The sequence below is a fragment of the Haplochromis burtoni genome, unplaced genomic scaffold (assembly GCF_018398535.1).
Source record: "Haplochromis burtoni strain Fernald_Lab_line unplaced genomic scaffold, NCSU_Asbu1 Contig_108, whole genome shotgun sequence".
NCBI classification, from domain to species: domain Eukaryota; kingdom Metazoa; phylum Chordata; class Actinopteri; order Cichliformes; family Cichlidae; genus Haplochromis; species Haplochromis burtoni.
In genome coordinates, this window is record NW_024582469.1 from 1,313,852 (window position 1) to 1,336,385 (window position 22,534).

Consider the following 22,534-nt stretch of genomic DNA (forward strand, 5'->3'; position numbering starts at 1 on the left):
CATTGCTGTTCTCCAGCCATATGTCAGTTATTGTTAGGATGCCTGGGTCGTTGACCCAGGGTTTTTGAGTTTATTATATTATTTATAATTTCTAGTCTTTGGGTTTTTGTTAGAGTCATGTGTTATGGTTTGTCTCTGTGTAATCCTTAGTTGCTGTCTTCCCTGTCCGCTATATCCCCGTGTCCAGTCAGTGTCTGTGTCTGCCCTGGTCCCACGTCTCTGTTCCCTCTGTTGTAGTGCCTGCATGTGAGTCTGTGTCTTTGTTCAGTCTGTGTTATGTGTTTCCTGTTTTACTTTGAAGGTCTCTGTCTTATCTCAGTGTGTTCAGTTTACGCTTTCTTGTCTCGTCAGTTCTGATTTGCCCAGCTGTGTTTCCCTCCTGTTGTCCATTCCCTGATTGCTCCCTCTATGTATTTGAGCCCTGTGTTTCAGTTTGTCATTGTTGCGATCTACCCTTATCTTGCTGTGTGTTCTGTGTAAGGTTATTTTGTAGTCTCAGTTTTGTTACCCTTTTTGAGTTCAGCATTAAAGCTGTTTTGAGTTCAAGTTTTGTCTCCGGAGTCTGCATTTTGGGTCCTTTTCCTGCCTGCACACAGCCGTCACATAACAGTTATAGGATGCCAATGACAGTGTGACAAAACACAGCAGTCAAAACAGCCTCTGCTCTCACTGATAACATGAGTTGCACACAAAGAATAAAGTCAGTAAGGACGTTCTTTAAGCATCTATGTGTTGTTTGTAAAGTCCGATGTTCAACTGAGAACAAATAATAAAATATGCAAACTAACTGAATGGCATTTGTTCAGGCATCCTACAAAATACAGCTGAATCAGCAACCAGCAGAACAGCTGATGGATCAGCTGTTACCCTTTTATAAATCCTAATAGCAAATCAACAGGCTGCTCCATGTAAGTCGCTTTAGCCTTGCAGATGCAAAGCTGCTTTGCAACCCACCTCGCCTCCTTTTCATGCCATGTCTGATCTAATCAGTGCCATGTTTTTGTCAGTGCATTCTCTAATGTGGGATGTTGCTGCTTCTCTCATTGGCTTAACATTCAGTTGGACAGGTGGGCAGATCCAAAAATACAGTCAAAGAGCCAAATGTGACAGAAAAAAACCCAGAGCATCAATGGCATAGCAGCTCATCTGATTTATCACAGTTCACAGGTTATTGGCCGTAAAACGACTAATATGATCTTGACCTTGATCACTGTGTGTAATATTTACTAAAAACGCTGTAGGAGAAGTGATGATTCTTATGATTTGTGGACAAGCTCATTGACCCATTGGCTAATCATCTTTAAACTTCTGCTGAATTTAAATAAAGGGTTTAATTCCTGTTTAACCAATTAACTCGTAACTAATAACAACACAGTTAATTCCTATCATTTAAAACAGAGAAAATCCTCCATTTCAGAAGCTGGAGCCTGCACATCCATCATATTTGTGCCTAACACATTAAAAATATGTGATTATTAAAATAAATCAGTCTGTAGTTATTTTCTGCTGATATACCTATGGACTAAATAACAAATTAGTAGATGATCAATCCCACCTTAATTAGTGATATAAACCATATGTGACATATGTTAATGGGCTTTGGTCGTTTGACGAAGGCTTACATGATGTTTGGATGAAACTTGCTCTGATACAGCACATTTGGAACAACTTGTCTGACAGGTCCCATTAGTGGCCTGAGCCAAGCGCTGAAATTAAACCATCAATAGCTTTTCAAAGGGAACCCATGCGTGGTCTTGTTTTTGTCCACCTGCCTCTTATTGTGTGTGGTGCAGTTTTCCCTACTTACAACCCTGACAGATTTTCTAAGAATCTGGCAAATCTCAAATTTCCAGCAGGCTTCGCTCCATTAAATAAACCCAGTCCAGTCATTAGGCCAACCGTCACAGCTGGCTAAACATTATAACATGGGCTACCAACTGGCTAAGCTATCAAGCCATCACTATGTGATAAATGGGACTGCTGGAGAGTGTGAGAGAGTGCGTGCTGAATGTGTTTGTATGAATTTTAACTTCCAGTCCAGTCAATTGCTTCTCTAACCACCTGTTCTATCCAAACACTCTTGCAGGTAATGGTATAGTAAACCTGAAGCTAATCAAATGAATACAGACTCAAATAGGGACCTGTTACTGCTAGGAAAAGGAAAATAAAAACACAAGCTACTAGCGATATCTCTTTTCTATTCATTCTACTATTTCATTGCAAGGTATGACAGTGTGACAGCGACCCATCATGCATTTGTACCAAAACCCTGAAAGCCATCATTCATTTCAGTCTATGTGAATGTAAACAAGTCAAAAGATCTCCTGTGAAAAAGATCTATTGTGTCTGCAGTACTGATATTGAGGCTATTTTCTTCCTTTATTACACAGTGTACAGTAATTAAAGTGTTGACTGGAAAATAGCACAAAGAGACAAAGCTAACAAAAGGACCTGGGCACACTCAGGAAAACTGGATGTTGCATTTTTGTCACTTGCTTCTGCAATCATATCCAAAGAGCAGATTTCACCACTTCTACAAGCATAGAATATCCATGCTCCCTTCCTTTCTCTTATCCAGTTCAGGGTCTCAGGGGTGCTGGAGCCTATCCCAGCTGTCATAGGGCAAAAGGCAGGCTACACCCCAGACAATTACCAGGTTTATCACAGAGAGACAGACAACATTTCACATTCATGGCCAATTTAGAATAGCCAGTTTACCAAACCAGCACATGCAGTCTTTTGGACTGTGGGGATAAAAAGGTGCGAGCTCCACACGGAAAGGGCCCAGCAGGAGGGTGGATTCAAACCCAAGACTTTCTTGCTGTAAAATAACAGTGCTAATCATTGCACCCCTGTTTAAAAAGATCTGTAGCATCATAGCTGATACTGGGGTTATTTTCTTCCTCCTTTAAACAATGTACCATAAGTAAAGGGTTACCAGGAAAGAGAAGCAGCTATAATACAATATAATATAGCCTTAAATACAAATATCTTTGTGGTAAAGACGCATTTAATTGAGAAAACGGCTGAGTTTCTTCAAGCACACTGTTACTAAGAAGAAGAAAAAAAGAGCACCAGGAATACAGCTAGCCAACAATAAAGAATAAACATGAAGTGTTTTTTTGTAGTGCAACAACTTATCAAAAGGCTTGGAATAAATGATTTCCTTCCTTTTGTTGTACTATTAAAGCCAAGAACGCCTCTGATTTTAATCATTTTAAATTTAATTTTGTAATTGCTTTGCATTCATTTACTGTGTTATCTTGGTGTAACGCTCATTTCCTTGTGATAACAAGCTAATTATTTAGTTATGACATGAAAATAAACATTTTTATTACTCTTCCAGCACTATTCCTCCTCCTCCCTTTCTCATGTCTCTATCTTTCCCATTTCTATAGTTCATCCCCACTAAAATCTCAATTCCTCACTTAGACTCACTCCATTCATGCCGTCTAGATTCCTCATCCTGCATTTTTTCCCTCCACATCTCCTTCGGCCTCTCTATCTTTCCCTCAGGCTGCTGCTTCCAACCACCATCCCAGCAGACCTCAGCAACTACCAGCTATTTGTTATCCTTTCTTCCAACCCTCCATCTCCACAGTGGCTACTTGACAGGGATGAAGGAAGAAAACTGAGTGATTGCCCACACACATGCACGCATGTGCACACGCACCCATGCACATGCTCGAAACATCATGCTCTATGCGCACCTTTACATTCGCACATACACATAAAACTGCACATGCACAAAGCTCATTACCAAGCCTATGTCACACCCCCTCTTGCACTCTCTAATCATTGCTGTTCTGACTGCTGCAAGCTGGACTGATACTGATAACAACAGAAACACACACACACACACACACACACCTAAACTATATTTGCGGATATACTATATTGACTGTCATTCATTCCCTAAAAGCTTACTACATGTGCAAAGTCATCAGAATTTCAAAAAAAACCTTTAACTTTAAAACTAGCTCTAAAAAAAGCACACATACCTACCCAAAGTACACATTCTGAATAAATGCAGTTTGCAGGACATAGTCTTAAGAGAGTTTTAACAGTGTGAAAGGACAGACAGGATAATGGGGAAAGTGATAGATGCTGGCGATGATACCCTCCCTCCTTGTAGGTCTTTTTCTCAAAGCCACAGTCATCCATTTGTCCCACTTATTGTTTTTTTCCTCAGTTATTATCTCGTCTATTTCAGCTCCTGTTTCTTTATGATGCATCATTTGGCCCTTCTTGTCATTATTCTTCCATCCCTCCCCACACTGCTCCCTTTCATTTCTCTATTTCTCTACAGCAATTCTGGTCTGGTCCTTTTCTGCTGTGTCCAGTACCGGGCATTTCTTTGGCTCCGTTTTGCTTTGGCAACATCACTGCACAAAAGATTTTTTGTTGTTGTTGTTTTTAAATCTCAGATGAAAGTCATGTTTGATCTGATGCTTTACAATGCGTGGGAGGGCACTCCTGGCTGCACGCTGACAGATCAATATGGGCTGTTTTGCAGCAATGTTTCAGATTCATTCATCATCAGTTAATTAGTCAAAATATGTAAAAATATTGCTTCAATTAAACAAGATCATTACAGTTTCATTACAAATCCTTTGAGAGCATCTGCTATATCAGTTGGTAGATAGATGAAGTGTTCAAACTGAAAGGCAGCCCAATACACAAACATGCAGGAAAAGCCATCTGATTGTTCAGGCAACTAGCCAGACACTGTAACCCCCTTAAAACTGAATATCCGAATGGAACAACAAGTTTGTTAAAGTGAAAATTGGTGGTGAGCGGGTGGGAATTGATTCTGCAGAATGTTTTGGCTATTAAAGCACCAGCCTATACAACTTGTCAAGCAATCACATCCAAAAGCTAAATCATTAAACCACCATCCAAATGGCCACATTGTAAGGCTAGACAAAGTAAGTGGATCAAGAAACAGTGTCATGGTTGTGGCTGAGAGTCTGCCAGCTAATGGACATGATTGTCAGCTACTTTATCAAGTAAGGTGGATACAATATCACAGGGTCCTATGCTAGCAATTTCTATGAACTTTCTTTGGTAAATGATCCCATTTATTTTGATGCATTCGTACATTTCAAATAAAGGTTGATTCTCTTTACACCCTCTACGGCTCTCTTGCCATCTACATGGGTCCATTCACATCCAGCACAGACAGTCAGATTTCCAATAAGATGAGCCCAGTTTGCTTTCTGGTAAGCATCAGCCTGGACTGCTGCAGTGCTGTAACGGTGGATAAAAATGACAAATTGCTGTTCACTCCTGCTGGTTCCAAATCTCTCAGTTTATCATCCTGTTTTTTCAGTAGGTCTCTAATTAGCTGCAGGATTTTCATTAGGAGACTGTAGAGTGAGGTAATAACCTTCAAAGGTTGGTTAGAGTTCTCTAGCTGTAGCTGGAAGTTTTAAGTTTTTAGTTAACATACCCTTGCTGTAATAAGAGCTTGTTGTGACATGATGGTTGAAAGTGCGGCTTTCTGATGAAGAAGTGGGGAGTTACAAAATCAGATACGTGAAAATTAGATTTTGAAACTGTTGCTTTTGGTCTGTTTAGAATGTGACATTAGAGCAGCACGCTGCAGTTAAAATATTGTGATGGTGAGCCAATATTGGTGATTTTATTACAGTTGCCGGGGCATGTAACTAATCTATTTTTTCTCTGTTTCTCATTTCTGCTCCGCACTGTCGGAATAATCAAAATTCATTTTCTGTACCCCCTGGCATTCTCCTGTCTCTAATCCCAAATCTCTCTCTTCTACCTCTCTCCATTCTGTTGTACTAGTCCACATGGAGCCTCTCCCTTTTCGTCACTCCTCCTTCCTGTCAATCACCCTCCCTTTTTTTTGCAGCAGTCTTTCCGACTCTAAAAGTGATTTTCTCTTTTTTGTATTCTGTCAGCAAGCGTCTTGGCATATTTTCCCCTTTTTACAGGCCTCTTCTCACCTTTTACTTTACAGTTTTGACACAATTGTCAACTCAAAGTCAAACGGCTTAATACATCTCAAGCAGTCTGAACTTGAGCGACGCAACATTCAAGTACCAATACATAAAACATGTGAAATTTCATCAGACGGATGGTTATATTGATTCATATAAACATGCAATAAAAGCAACAAAGGATGAAAAAGAATGAGAGAGTGAAAGAAAACCAAGAAGGGGGATAACAAAAATATATGTCCATGCCTTTGTGCAGTTTGTCTGGGAGGAGAAACTTCATCTAACCTCACTTCTATAAGCATGCAAGCTCACAATCTAAGCATCCTATTCTTGCAGTAAAATTGTATTTTAAGCCATTGAATCTAATGAATTACAAAAACCTTGGCTTATACTACTTTTAAATTCATTGTTACTGCATGGCATAATAGACTCCTTGTATTGACATGCTGATGTATTTTTTTAAAAACTGAACATGAAAAAGTATGTCTTGGGTCAAACTATAAATATTTGAGGGCATGTGCATGAGCATACACAGGATTGCATTTACATAGTGTTGTTCAAAAGATAATTTTACTGCATTTGTTTTCTTGGCAGCTCAGCCAGAGGCAACGAGTACAACAGGTTTCCAACAGATCCAGCGTTCCTATAATGTTTTTTCTAACAACTCTGTGTGTTAATGATTTTGCTTAAACTTAACTTAAAAAAAGACATGTTCATATTAGCCGTTGTAGCGTATAATATAAGATATGGAGGCTTGCTTTTAATACAGAATTAAAAGATAAAGTTCAAACAAGAAGATATTGAAGTGGGCTGGAATGATCCAGGATGGCATTGCAGTAACTTGTGTAATGATCAAATAGGTAATTCAATCTGATTTTTATACAAAATACTCTCAAGCAAATAAAATTTGAATGTGCTCCAATGTGACGGTCCTTCCAGCTGACATCGTAGAGAACGTGATGGACACCCCCCTGCGTTCATGCACGCAGATGTCCATAAAGTTGCAATAGAAGTGCTTCAGTATGCAATGTTTTTCAAAGGCATTCTTCAAACAATACAAATATGAATTGTTTCGGTGCAATTCAGGCATATTTGCTCACTGAAGATACAGTTGCTGTGAGTCTATTTCACACAGTTAATAACTATTCTGGAACTCTCTCCCTCTAAATTTGAGATCTGTGGACTAAGTGGTCACTTTTTAAGAAACAACTAAAAACCCATCTTTTTAGATTTACATTTAGTTAACTTGCATTTAATTAATTAATTAATTAATTAATTAATTTTTTGCTGTCTTATTTTGTTGTGAAGTACTTTGTGATCATTGTCTCAAAGCGTGCTATATAAATAACAATAACATTTTACTTGCTTACTTACTTATTTAAATAATTGTCCAGACTGCCAAGTAATAGGTCTTATTTCTAAGGAATGTAGTTCGCTAAATCCACAGATAACGCAGCAGGACAAGTCAGCAGAACTTATGCGTATCCCACTTTAACCTCATACCATGCACGTTTTCAGAAGTGCTCTCGTATACCTATTATTCTGATCTAGTGTTATCCTTTAAACTGAAATATGCAAAAACAGATAGTCTTCTTTAACTTGTGGACAACAAATTTAACAATGGTCTTTTATTACACTAATCAAGTAAATAAGACAAAAATAAGAAACAAGCAAACGTTACTGGAAAGACACAGGTTACTGTAGAACAGCGTCGACTAAAAAAAAAAAATTATACATTTCCCCCTCTGTCTCTTAAAAATGCCAGACGAGCCTCAGAAATGCAATTACGTAGTTTAATAGCAAAAAACCCACATCTTTTTTTGGCATAGCACACTTAAAAAGGAGCATTGGTTATATATTTTAAATGTCACAGTATGTTTTTTTCAACTGTACTGCACTTCAGATTCTAATAGAAATTAAATTAAACAAAGGATAATGCAGTGAGTTTAAAACAAAATGAGTTTTTATGTCTATGTCTGTGATTTTACAATTTGAAGATTATTAATTAAGCAATGTGTCACTTTAATTTCTTTATCACATATTGACCTCGACCTCTACAATGCCATTAGTTCGCTCTTGGGATAAGTGAACTTTTGTGCTGAGTGTAATAAAAGTCCCACAATCCTCATATATCTCATGGGGAGGAGATGATATTACTATGACCTTAGCCTCTGACCTTAAACCACAATAATTTAATCAAATCATCTATGAATCTGAGTAAATGTTTGTCTGAATTTGAACATATTAGTTAAAGTGAACTATCAGGCTATGAGAATCAGGCATGAAGACACAGCTGGTGTGTAGGTTTATAAAATGAAAAATAAAATTACTGAAATATCGAACAATAATGTTGAAAAAGACATACTTAAAAGAGCTATGAGAGCTAATTAAGAAAAAGGAGAAATAGACTAGTGTGGCGTTATACTGCAATGAGTCAAAAAGAACTGCGTATAGAGGTATGTTTCTCACACTTTGTTCAAGCCTTAAGCCTTGAGAATTGAGAGAATATCTTTACTTGACCAAACACGCATGCATTTTCCAACGGATTCGATCCTGGCTGATGAAATTACTAATTTAAAAGCTATCTCCTCAAAGAAGAAGCTGTCTTCTCAAATCTTTTGGCCATCTTTTCTGTCTCTAGTGATTTCCAGAGTAATACTGTATGTGACATCAGCTGCTAAATGGCAGAAGGAGATAAATTTGAATCACCACTTTAACACAAGTATACGAAAATACTGAAGTGAAACTAATTTTATAATTTAGTTTTTGGCCTAATTAGAGTTTTTCCTGTATGTTTTTTAATATTATATGATAATTTGATTACCTTTGTCAGTCACTCCATGGGAGACTGCCTTTCTCTACACATTATATAACTGAAACATAGCCAACAAATGCACATAGATTTCACTCTTACAGTATTCTATCATTTATATATTGGTTCAACAGCACAACAAGAGCTTTGTGACATGGCACGTTATCCTGCTGGGAGCAGCCAACAGAAGATGGGTATACTGTGGTCATAAAAGGACGGATATGGTCAGCAGCAACACTGTGGCACTTGGTACTAAGGGGCCCAAAGTGCACCAAAAAATATTGATGTACTGTTGATACAAGGGAGAATAGATCCATGCTTTCATGTTGTTTACACCAGATCCTGACCCTACCATCTGAATGTTGCAGCAGAAATTGAGACTCATGAGACCAGGCAGCATTTTTTCCAATCTTGTGTTGTCCAATTTAGGTGAGTGAGTTTACTGCATTCAAATGGCCTGCACAGTCACCAGATCTCAATCCAAAAGAGCAACCTTTGGGATGCGGTGGAATGGGAGATTTGCTATCTGGATCTGCAACAATTGTGCGATGCTATCATGTCAATACGGACCAAAATCTATAAGAAATGTGTTAAGTGTGTGATATGAAGAACTAAAGTAGTTATGAAGGCAAAGGGGGGTCCAACCTGGCATCTCTAAGGTGTATATCTTTATAAAGTGTCACGTGAGTGTCAAATGCATTGGTAGCACATAGTCAGTATAGAGCAGCAAATGTCCGATACACTGTGCACTTCAAAAGGAGAAACCAACAAATGTTGTAGAAGGATTTGGATAATAGTGGTTTGGGTAATACTTGACGCAGTCTCACAATGTTTCTTTTCCTCCTTGTGCTGATGTTAACACTGGCCCAGAACTACATTTCAGTAACCACAAATATCAAGATCTTTTCAAAATGCAACGAGGAACTTGAAAGAGGCCGGCCTTTCAGGGAATGGCAGACATGCAGTCCAACATTGTCAGCAACAGATTTTCTGTTTAAAGAAACTGTCCAAAATTGGGTTTTTTTACAGTGAACCCAATTTAACGTTTTCCTTTGATCTGTTGGTCTGGTAATCTGGGTGTCAAAGGCAAGAGAAATTGTCTGCACAAGTGAGAGAAGTGAAATAACCTGGACCCTTTAGAATGACATCAGCCTATTCAAACCTATTCTGACTGTGGCTGCCATCCTTTTCATGAGTTTCATGTGAACCTCTGGTTGGTTTAAGGTCACAGGAAACTGCAGAATTCACAAAGTCATGCCACAATCTCCATTTTAAAAACTTGAAATATTCATATTAGCCTTGCCTTGTAATACTTCGGATACTTCAGGCTCATTTTAGCCCTTAGGTAAACTAAGCAAATTTAGGATTTGGTATGCGTTGTTTGTTTTTTAATAACACTGATGTTTTTACGAGCTGAAACTACGAATTTGCTGCAATATATTAAGCATAAAATCTGAAAGATTACACATGAAAACCATATGTCTTCATATCAACAATATGTGGGTACAGATGTCTACCTGACTGAGTACTGACTGATCTTTAAAGCTAGTAGAATATTTTGATTGGCTGTCTGCCTGCCTATCAATTAGATCGGATATCTCATTGTCCATCTGCATTGCATTGTTTCTCTGTTTGAATCTTTACCTGCTTGTATACTTCAGTCTGCTTCAGTCTGTCAGCTCATCTGGCACTTTAAAGACTTTTCCGCCTGTATGTTGATCTGTCTGCACGCATGTGCGTCTGCCTTTCTGCCTGTCAACTTCAGTGTGTTTTTGAAACAATGGATTCTGGCAGCATTGTCACTTGTTTTCTCCTTTTTTTCTAACCTCCTCAAACTTTTATGGTTGTATTTCCCCTGTTCTCCCACTCCTCACATTTTCCCCCCTTCACTTTCCATCTCCTACTTTTTCTTTCCATCTGAAACTCACACTCCACCATCTCCCAAACTGCTTCAATGCCACTATCCTCTCCCGACATTATTGTCTGTCCTTCTTATTTCTGTCTCAGTCTTCTTCCTCACCACTATCTCTCTTGCTGTCTTCCAACAGCAAGCAGCAAATAACACCACCGATGCCGTTTTCCATTTGTTGTCTGAGTTGTAAAAGTGCCAAGAGCACAGCATGTGTCTGTGTGCAACAGTAAAACAAGGTAACCTTGAAATGAATGGTTTAGGAAGCTTTGTAGAGCAACATATTAGATGTGCTTTAATGTACATTTTTATACCAGAGAGTACTATGATTTTCGAACAACACTCACACACTGTTTTAACAAGGTTGTATCTTAAAAATGATATTGTTAAGGTGTCACATTTTTGGCTGACTATATTGGCAACACAACCAACACAAGCATTTGCTGACGAAACTGGAAAAGTTTCCATTTAAAAGCTGCAAATGATGAAGCACTAATGCTGTGCTTAAAAGTCTTTTTTACTAAAGCTACAGGTGCTGTACTGCAGATGACTCTAAACTAAACAGGTGGTTGGTGTGTGAGTTTTATCCATTGTAATTCACAGTGTTACACTTTGGTCCCTTTTGTTTTGGAAGAGTTTAGGCTTAAAAAGTGCGTCATTGGTCCATTTTCTGCCCAGAGGATTGTGATTGTTCAACTACTACTTCATGCCTGATTTTTTGGTACTTTTATTTTCCCTTTCATTTGAGCCCTCTGCTTTGGTGCATTGCTGGATGGGGAAAAGATATATACTGTACAATTTGTTTGCTTTGTGCTTGTCAAAGCAATTTTGAGTCACCGGGATACTGAAATATTAAACCTTGCCTGACCACGAACAGTTTCTATCCCTCAAACTCTACTGTGCATTGGGAATCAATAAAAGAAAACCAAAAATGACTTTTAACACCAAGTGAAACAAAGTAAATTTTGTTTTTTTCACTGACAAGTTTTTCTATTACGATCACTGACGTTTTAATGAAATCATTAGCATGTTGTTCTTGTTAAAGAATAAAAGCAATTAAAATGGCACATAAGTAAACACTGTGTATGGAGGTCACAAAGTCTCATTATCCTGTCAACACGAGTGTTAATTGTTAACTGTTATTTGGTAGATATGTTTCCTTGAAGGGCACCCTAGGTGGTCAGGCAGTGTCATTTTTGAATAGTTACTTTCCACCAGTACAGTCTAATGACTTTATTGCTCATACTTTCTCTTCCTTTTCTGACTGGGTTTGTGATAATTCTGTGATAGCCGGAGATTTTAACTGTTATTTTTCTACAACTAAAGACAGATCCCCTCCCAAACAAATTCAAATGTCTACAATGGCCAAAGCACTTTTAGATACTTGTAACAAACTTGATTTGGTTGATACCTGGCGGACTCTTCACCCTAACGATAAAGAATTTACTTTTTTTTCTGGTGTTCATAGAACAAGTAGTAGAATCGATTTCGTTTTCACCCCCAAACGATCACTGGGTAACATTTTGAGATGTACAATAGGTGATATTATTATATCTGATCATGCCCCGGTTTTTGTTCAGCTAAGTGATCTAAATCCTGTCCCTCGGTCTCATAACTGGAGATTTAACAATTTTTTGATTCACGACCCAAAATTCGAAATATTTTTAACTGATCAGCTTGAACATTTTTTAAAGGATAATGCAACCCCTGAAGTTTCTCCAGGCCTGCTTTGGGACACCCTGAAGGCTTACACCCGTGGGCTGATTATATCATATTCAGCAGGCCTGAAGCGGAAAAATCAGATGGAGCGACGAAAATTAGAACTGGAATTGCATGAACTGCAAGCTAAACATAATGATTCACCTTCAAAGCAATTAAGGAATGAAATTCAGGTGGTTAAAACAGCTTTGGAGGCACTACTGACAAGAAAGGCTGAGAAATCTCTTTTCTTCATGAGGCAGAAGTTATATGAGTTTGCTCATAAACCTAACCGCTATCTGGCCAATCTTCTTCATAATAAGGGTGCTGGTTGTAATATCCCATGAGTTAGAGACTCATCTGGTTTATCTAAATATGACAATTTAATTATTAATGATACTTTTAAAGCTTTTTATAAGCAGTTATATACCTCCCAGTTTAAATCAACATTGGAACAAGGTATGCATCACTTCATCTTAGGACTAAACTTACCTAAAGTTACTGAAATCCAAAGGGATGATTTATGTAAACCTATAACGCAAAGCGAAATTTTGAAAGTTATTCAGATGCTTCCAAATAACAAAGCTCCGGGTCCGGACGGGTTCTCGGGGGAATTTTTTAAGAAATTCAGTAAGATTCTAACTTCCCCACTGTATAAGATGCTTCTGTCCTCTTTTGAGGCAGGCACTCTTCCCCCCCTACTTAATGGAGGCTAATATTTCTCTAATTTTGAAGAAGGGGAAACCTCCTGAAGAATGTGCTTCCTATAGGCCTATATCCGTTTTAAATTTTGATTTGAAGATACTTGCTAAGGTCCTAGCTATACGTCTTGAGCCAATACTACCTTCGATCGTTAAGAATGATCAAACTGGTTTTATACGGGGCAGTATTCCGCACATAGCGTGAGGCGTCTACTTAACATTATTCAGAACTCATCTTTGTTTAACCCTGAGGCTCTTTCTTCTTTTCACACTTCAAGAATTTGGTTTAGGTGACAACTTTGTTAAATGGATCCAGATCCTTTATACTTCCCCTCTTTCGGCAGTAATTACCAATGGTCATAGGTCGGGCAATTTCAGTATTGAACGTGGCAGTCGGCAGGGCTGTCCGCTGAGCCCTTTGTTATTCGCCCTAGCTATGGAACCCCTTGCCACAGCCATTAGGAAGGATGCTGCTATTGAAGGACTCTGTTTGAACAATTCTCAACATAAGATTTCACTTTATGCAGATGACGTTTTAATTTTCCTAAATTCTCCTGCTCACTCAATTCCTAAATTAGTTTTGTTAATTTCCCAATACGGCTCCTTCTCAGGCTACAAGATCAATTTTTCTAAAAGTGAGGCTATGCCCCTCTCTGTTATAAATGAGGTTGATCCAAACATTTCTCAGCCTTTTCATTGGTCTCCATGAAATGTATAGTCTGAACTACACCCCTTTAATTCAGACCATCAATCGCGATTTGGATAGGTGGTGCAGCCTCCCTCTGCCTCTTTTAGGTCGTATTCATTTGGTCAAGATGAATATCCTCCCTCGCCTCTTGTATTTATTCCAGATGTTACCGCTTGCTCTGTCCAAAAAAGTTTTGTCAAAATTAAATGGTTCAATTATCTCCTTTATATGGCGTAAGAAAAGACCTAGATTGAGATACAGTTTTCTGTGTTTGCCTGTTCAGAAAGGCGGTCTTGTCGCTCCCTCCTTCCCACAATCCCACTATGTATTATATTTAATTGCCGACTGCATCTGGGTCCAAGGACTTGCTTGTTAGGACTAAATGATGAGCTACCTGCCGGCTTTCGCAGCAAAGATCTCCTTCACATACTGCTACACTACGCTCGAAAGTGCATTATGGTACTGTGGATTTCTGATAAGTCAACTGATCTGTCAACCAGTGGCTACAGTCTGTGATATGTATTGTGCCAATGGAAGCCTTCTCTACGGCACTTAAGGACAAACCTTTCCTTTTCTATTGCACATGGGACCCTTTTTTGGCCCTTCTGGACACTCCTTCTGCTCATAGGTTGAAATCGGGCTTACGGGATTTAGCCTGGCAACAAAGGGACAATTGTTAACCTTTTTCATTGTCTATTACTATTGCTGTTGGGTTTTTCTTTCTACCTCCTAGGTCCTGCTATACATGTAGATGCATCTTTGTCCTGTATATGTATATGCTGGTGACTGCTGTTTTCCTGCTTTGCAAGTAAAAGTTCAATAAAAAAAAAAAGAGAGACTTTTTATTTGATTACATTTTATATGATGGTTATGCAGAAAAAGTAGAATTGGGCTGAAAGATCTATTGCTTTATGACCTATTCATGTTGTGTATCTCATGTTTTTAAAGAGTAACTAAGTAACTAATTACTTGTGAAAATAAGTGATCAGTAAAGTAACGGGATTACTTTTTTGGAGAAGTAACCAGTAATTAGTTACTCATTACTTTTTTTAAGTAACTTGACCAACACTGTCCAGATGAACAGAATCAACTTTTTGGGAAGGTTCCAAGTAAAGCTTCAACATGCAACAAGAAGAAATGGGAGTGAGACGAAACATTTTCATGAGCGTGCAGTTTATTGAAAACAACGCTTAAACTGAAACAGGCTACACATCCATTTCTTCTTGTTGCATGTTGAAGCTCTACTTGGAACCTTGTTAAGATCCAACCACGCAAAATATGATTTTTTCCCATTTTTCAAGTGGTCTTAAACTTTTGATTGGGACCGTATATGTATATTTTAGCTTAATTTTTTACAAAACACTTTAAGATGTTTTTAAGGGAGTAAAATCGGATGAGGGAGAAATGAACATTATGTAGGAGTAGGTAAGGATTTTCATTTTTTGGTGTTAACAGATAAAAACCTTTACCTCTGGTCAGGGACAAGGATTGGACTGAACACAAGGAAGGTTAAAAAAAACAACAAAAAAAACAGTTAATGTCCAAAGAAAAAAATTGGAAAAACATTAGGAAAGCCTGAAGAACTGTTGCTCAAGAAAACTTTGCAGGAAAGTCTGGCTCCATGGAATCAAAAGATAGAAAGAAATGTGAGGTGGCTCAAAGCTTTCGCACACTACTTTATAGTATTAGACTGTGTTTGCTTTGTTTATTGTAAAATCTGAGTTACAATTTCATCATTGTTCGTCCGCCATTGCACAACCCTGTAAACAATAAAACATTTAGCACGACCGACGATGTTTGTAAACCTAATGATTTCTAAGGCTTAACTATTGCACACCCCAGTGCTTAATTTGTCGTGCAGAAGAGCTGTTTGAAATAGTCAAAGAGAAAAAGCTGTATAAATATTTAAACTCGAGTCCAAAGGAGAATACCTATTTTGAGCATTGCATTCGAAAATGAATCATGAAGCAACTTGTAAAACCACAAATGCCGTCCTGAAAATTTTAACTTGTATGAAAGATACAGAAATAGAGTTTGATTAATTTCCATTCAGATTGTCAGCTCTACAAAGAAAAGCATCAAAAAACTCGACTGTCTGTATTCTGCAGCTGCATCTATTATGTGAAGAGGGACCGAGGAGGAGCAGAAAAAAGAATCTCCTCTTCTGACCGCAAGATTAAAGCTTTAGTCATGATGCTGTAACACTCGATCAATTTACCGAACGTTGCTGAACTCTATGGCGTCTGCAAGAACTTCAACAAGACAGCTCTTTGATTCTTGAACACGCAGCGTCCTATGCATCCGTTTTGACAAGCTGACAAAAACAGCCTGACTGAGTTGCTTGCCATTGTCTAGTGTCTCATCTCCATCACTGTAAAGACGTTCACTGAAGAAAGTGAAACATCTGTGTCATTTAGTTGAATTGAATTGATCGGGATTTCTGGTTTGAAACTGTTTATTTCACTATACCTCAAATTAAAAGTAAACATTTAATGCACTGCAAAAACTTTTCTGGAGACAAACTGTTCGAAAACTGGAGACACAACCAAAGAAAATGTCTGAGTCTGTAGTCTCAGTGTCAAGCTCTAAGCACTGGATCAGCCAAAGAGACGTGTGAGCATAGATAGCTTATATGTATTCGGATACACTTCAGGGAACTATAAAGAATTTATATTAAACTATACTGGAAAGGAAGAGACTTTAATTTGAGAAAAAATCTGTCATATTCATTTTATTTAAGTAGCTGTGTTTGCATAGTGTTAGAAATGTTGTTAATGTTAATGGCTGTTACATTACCAATCCAACACGTTCTCATTCCCAAATATTTTACGCTAGGTGACAAATTGTCAACCTATTATGCTTCCCTAAATGACGAGATTGGAAAAAACCGAGGGAACATGAGAACCGTTAGGAATCAATCTACACGTTTTTTCATTTTACTTAAATCGCTTTGGAAAACACTATTTAACGTCATTAAAGTGGTGGTTAAGGTTAGGGACAAAGTTAGGGTTAGGGCTGGAATACATGGCTGGAACGTGTATTACTGCGGGACCATCATTCTACTGGATTTCACCCATTAACCCGGCGCATAGCATAAGAACGCGGAAGGTCACCTTTGGCGTTCCTCAGGAACGTGACAAATCGTCGGAATGTTACGCCTCGGGAGTGAGAACGGGCTGACCAATCTCATGGTTTAAAGGTGAGATGTTCATTTCATGGGTTTGGTGAGTGTGGGTTGGGAAGTGGGTTTTTTTTCCTTTCTCTTTAGCAACTGTTCAGCGCTTTATTTTGTCGTTTTTATTGTATTTTTTGTACATAAAAGGGAGCCTTTGTTTGAATAAATTCAGTCCTTCAAAAGAGAATTTGTCTTTATTTCCAGCAAGTTCGTTGTGACAAAATCTTGATTTTACCTTAAAAAAATCATATTTTTGCAAAACCAAAGCTTTTGTTTGTGAATTTTAAGGAAAAAAATAGATTTTTATGAAGTGTTATTAAGTATGTTTGAATCAGACAATAAGAAACCAATTTTCCATTATGTGCAAGTAGAAATTGTATTTTATTACACTGACTAAAGTAGAAGTTGAAAGAACTTCCTTGTAAAAAAAATGTGAGTGCTTCAATTAACTATTAAAAGAACAAATTAACTTGGAACTCACTCAAACTATCAGGTTTTACCAAAGTGAAAAAAAGATTTAAGGCAGAGGTCCCCAATCCCAGTCCACGAGGGCTGGTGTCCCTGCAGGTTTTAGATCTCACCCTGGGTCAACACACCTGAATCACATGATTAGTTCATTACCAGGCCTCTGGAGAACTTCAAGACATGTTGAGGAGGTAATTTATCCATTTAAATCAGCTGTGGTGGATCAAGGACACATCTAAAACCTGCCCTCGTGGACTGGGATCGGGGACCCCTGATTTAAGGTCTTTAGAATAAATTATCTTTTGAGTTTGTTTCAATCTACATTTATGATTCTGGAAAGATAAATATTTTTGACTTATTTTAAATACAAATTTACACTTTCAGTCAAATTTGAATAGTCTGAGTAAAACTAACACATTTAACTGTAATAAATTAGAGTCATTTTTTAAGTCGGTTCAAAGTACATTTTTTCCGTATAAGATAAAGCAACATGCAGCCATTTTGATCAATTTTTTAAAAATTAAAAACTAAGCTTTGATGTTTAGAGGCATTTAAGCTCTCAGATGTGTCTCCCTACTTTCTAATTGGATTCGTTAGCAAGCGAGCTATGAGGCATTTTGATGGCATGGGGGTGGGGGTGGGGGGCTGAACCTACAGATGCACAATTGCGTGCATGGACACACACATGACTGCACACACATATACAAGCAGATGAGTGGAGGGCTTTCAATAATCTTTGAAAAGCTAATATTTTCTTTCTGTTCACTTAGCCTCATGCTGATAATTGCCACTGGGTGCTGATAACTATTCATGTGTACATGATACCGACTGCATACTAATTCTGCAGGTGCAAGGTTGGCACTACGTCCAGAAAAAGAGGGGAAGGGGAGAATTTCTCCTCGCAATTCTACACTCAGTGGCTACAACGATTTAACAAACTTCCTCTTTGGCTCATTAAAGGTTTTATTAGATGAAGGAGGAAGAATCAGCAAACAGTGCCAAAGCTTTACTTGTTTTTGGTCTTAATATACTGCGAGCAAGTGTGGATCTGCAGCTGTATTTTTAATACACCCCTTCAGACAAACCTTTCTTTCATCCAGAAAAACAATGAAGACATTGTTTTCATTTTTTTTTCATAATTCACATTTTCAAAATGTGTACAGTGAAAATTCAACTCTAGTTTCTGATGTTATTAAATAAGAAGACATCATTTCAATGAAAACTACATATCTTTGGTTAGCTATGCTGAAAAACTGCATCATGTGTAAGCATTTTGAACTCTTCTGAATATTTGTTTTGAACAGTTCCAAACGAGAAGCCCAGCGTTATTTATGGTTCTAGCTTATTGAGAGTATAAAAGGTTTAAGTTCTGACCTTTTCAGTACACATATACATATACATACTCCTGGGGGTGAAACTGTGGGCTACAAGTCCTGTATTGCTCACCCAGTATGGATTTAACCAACCTACATGGCCCTTGAAGCAGTTTGCTGGAGAACTGAACTGAGACATATATTACCGAGGCTTTTACAGCTGCATTTCTACCATACATTTTTTTGCACATATGTGACCCAGCACAGGGACACAGAAAGACAAAAAAACTTAATTGTGCACATAAACAAGCAAGTAATGACAAAATCAAGAACAAGAGGACACTCCACTATTTCCTGTGTTTGTTGTCTTAACTTTGTTGTCTGCAAATACAGCCCCAACTCCAAAGGAAATTTGTCAGGCTGTGTGAAATCAATTAAAGTGGTACACCTCTCCAAACAACATCTCAAAAATGTAATTTATGGAATATTTTCTGGTACATAAACACACTATTTTGCACCAGATCTTTGTCCAGCAAATCACTTGGCTATGATGTGAAAACTGCTCGGCACAGCCACATTGTTGGTAACAGCAATGCCCCCCCTTAGTGATGATGCTGACTTTACCAACTTTAGCCTAATAACGCTCTTTTGGCTGATGGTTACTTATAAAGCTAGTTAGCTTTTATGAGTTTAATAATGTACAAACATGATGCAGGTGAATATTTCTCTATTTGCATGTTTACTGAATGCATTTAACCCATCTGGAGCCCAGAATGGACAAACTTTGGACAAATTGCCCAAAATGTGTTGACAGAGACATTTCATGGATTTTGAGTCATTCTGCGCTCCAGATGGGTTAATTGCGTAAAAGATTTTAATCACGCTAATGCGTTACCGTTGACAGCCCTGATAGAAAATAAACAAAGATAGACAAGTTCCATATCAATATGGAACTTTTACATTTTAGGAAGCAAGTACACCATAAATAACAGTTTTGGACTTTAACATTGTTTTCGGATGTTGTGTCACATAAACCAATGCCATTAAACTGATTCTTTTATATTTTTTGTCTTGTATTTATTAAGCCTAAACAGGACTGCACACCAAAAACAGGAAATTCACTGAAAGCTCCTTAATGCATGTTCAGTGCACTGATACTACAAGTCAAATCTTATGATCCCCTACAGTATAAGAATGTAAATTGATGCACAGGGTTTTCTACAAGTCTCAAATCAAAGACAACTGGACCAAATCAAACAAATACTCCATGTTGGGGGGAAAAGAGGAAATTTCAACAAGTCACTTTTAACAGCGCTACTCTCTTTTTCATTACAGGAATCAATGTTACTAATTCAGACTCGGCCATGGCTGGAAGCCGGTCTGCTGAAACCATACGAAATCATTAAGCTGCATTAGCTAGCTCTCAAAATCACACTGGTACAATGGTAAGCTTTTATTCTATAAAGCTGGGATAATTAATTCAAAGCTGGTACAGTGTACACTGTGTGAATACGACAAGGAATTGCAACAACACACACGCACGCACACACACAATGCTGTCTTTTACACACAAACACATTAAAATACTGTACATAGTAAACATGCACAGACACATTCAAAGACAGACGCGCAAGAAGGGACTTTAATGTGCACGAACAACAATGTGTGGATGCATGCAAATACTGTGAACTGTGTGATGATTAACAAATACAGAAAAATACTAAAAAGTGCACGCTCACACAGACACGTGCACGCTCTTTTAGCTGGAAGCTATGTTACATATTCATAAATGCAGTATTATATGACATCTCTCTCTCTTGCCTCCAACCCTTTCCCCTAAAAATAGACAAGAGCTTTACTCTGCGTGAAAGACAAACCTTGACGTCTTGAAATGTGATCTGTACAAGTAAGACGTGTGTTGGATTTGACACGTTAATGTTGCAATTACAATGTTCTGAAACATTTAGCCGCAAACTTGCGGTAGCCGGTGTTTGAATAAAGAGAGATAAGGGCTTTGAAGTGAGTTTTAATGTCAATACAGATATACTTTTACAAAATCAGTATCAAAGGTTTGATTTTTTTTTTTTAAGTGCTGAATATTGAGGTGTCAGAGACAGCTGGTATTGTCAGCCACTTGAAAAGTGAGTTGTATCGCTGCAACTGCCTACACATATTCTGCATAGAAAAATATGGATCACTTTGAGATATGATGAAGGCAGACGAAGAAACTAAAATGAAAAGAAAATCTGCAAGAGTGAATAAAAGAATAATACGAAGTATTACTACCCTTCGCACTGCCAAGCGTTAACAGAAAGTCCAGCGACGTGAAAATATTTGAAACACTCAGAAAAATATGATGTTTAAAAGCATCTTCTCCTGCAATTTTCACTTTTGATGTCTTCGATATTGTGTCTGACAGCCAGCATAACAAAAGAGCAAATGGAAAGAGAGCAATTCATTCACTCTAACATCAATGAGGGGACAAACAGACATAGAACGGGGCTGATAAAAACCAGGATAACGGAGAACAATTTTTATGAGGAATAGTTAGAAAGAATGACAGATCAAAATAGAGGAAAAAAAAAGGATAATAGGTAGACATTATGGGACAATACCACAGCCAATTGCGGAAAAGAAAACCTGAGGTGACACCATGACCTCACAAAACGAGCACCGACTGAAAGAGTTGTGGTGACGACTTGAGAATGAGTGTGTATTTGTGTCTGCTGATGAGGTAAGGGCATTGATCGGCCGGGTTCTCTTGGGTTTCGCTTGACAGAGTGAATGAAAAATTGCTGTCTTAAAAAATATATTTACTCTTTGCTTCTTTTAAATCTCCTGTGCAGAGACATTTAAACTCACACTTTATTAGGTAGAACTTGCAGGTACAGGGGTTGGACCTCTGACTACCTTAATTCCTTGTGGCATACGTTCAACAAAGTTGGAAACATTCCTCAGAGATTTTGGTCCATGCTGAACTGACATCAACACGCAGTCTGTGGATATTCATCATGTGAATGTCCACCTGCTCCACCGCATCCCAAAGGTGCTCTACTCCTGCTCTACACAGGATTGACATCTGGTGACTGTGGAGGTCATTTAAATGCAATGAACTTGCATTTGATTGGCTGAGTAAATAGTTGTGTTAATGAGCAGTTAAACAGGTGCACTTAATAAAGTGGCCAGTTAGAGTATGTAGCTCTATAATCAAAGGAGATGGATTACACGCTTTATTGAGACAAAATTACATACTGTTGCTTTATGACTTGAATATGAGTCAATATTTTGACACAATGTAATTTAAAAACGGTGTAAGGTTGATTCTTTTACAGACTCTTGTGGATGAGTTTTGTCCTTTAGCTGATGACAAAATTACTGTTATCAAACACATAACACTGCTCCTCAAAGATGAAACAGGCATGCTCTGTGGTAGTTAATTATAGTGTGTGGCTTAGTGTTGTTGCAAAACAGGTGAGTGTAAGCAGCTTTTGCAGAATTCATAGAAATACAAGTGCGGAAAGCTCACCTTTATATGTTGATGCCGATATGCATATTTGTTTTGGCAAGATAAATTTTGCCAAATTTGTTCAAGTTACTTCTAATCAAAACTGAATTATAGCAGCAAACATCAATCATGCTGTTCAGATTTAGCACCTTCTGTGTTATTATGTGGCAGAACATCTGAGTTGAGAAAACAGTCACCAGAAAAGCTTCCTGATGCTCTACAATATTATTTTTCAGGAATATATCATTCATGGACGGATGGATGGATGGATGGATGGATGGATGGATGGATGGATGGATGGATGG

The 22,534-nt window shown here is 38.0% G+C and overlaps 1 protein-coding gene across 3 annotated transcripts in view; it reads right to left on the reverse strand.

The window, feature by feature from the left end:
- The window catches only part of LOC102303649 (protocadherin-15), a 243,512-nt gene that overhangs the window by 63,156 nt on the left and 157,822 nt on the right, over positions 1 to 22,534 (reverse strand). The gene's annotated exons all lie outside the window — the stretch shown is intronic.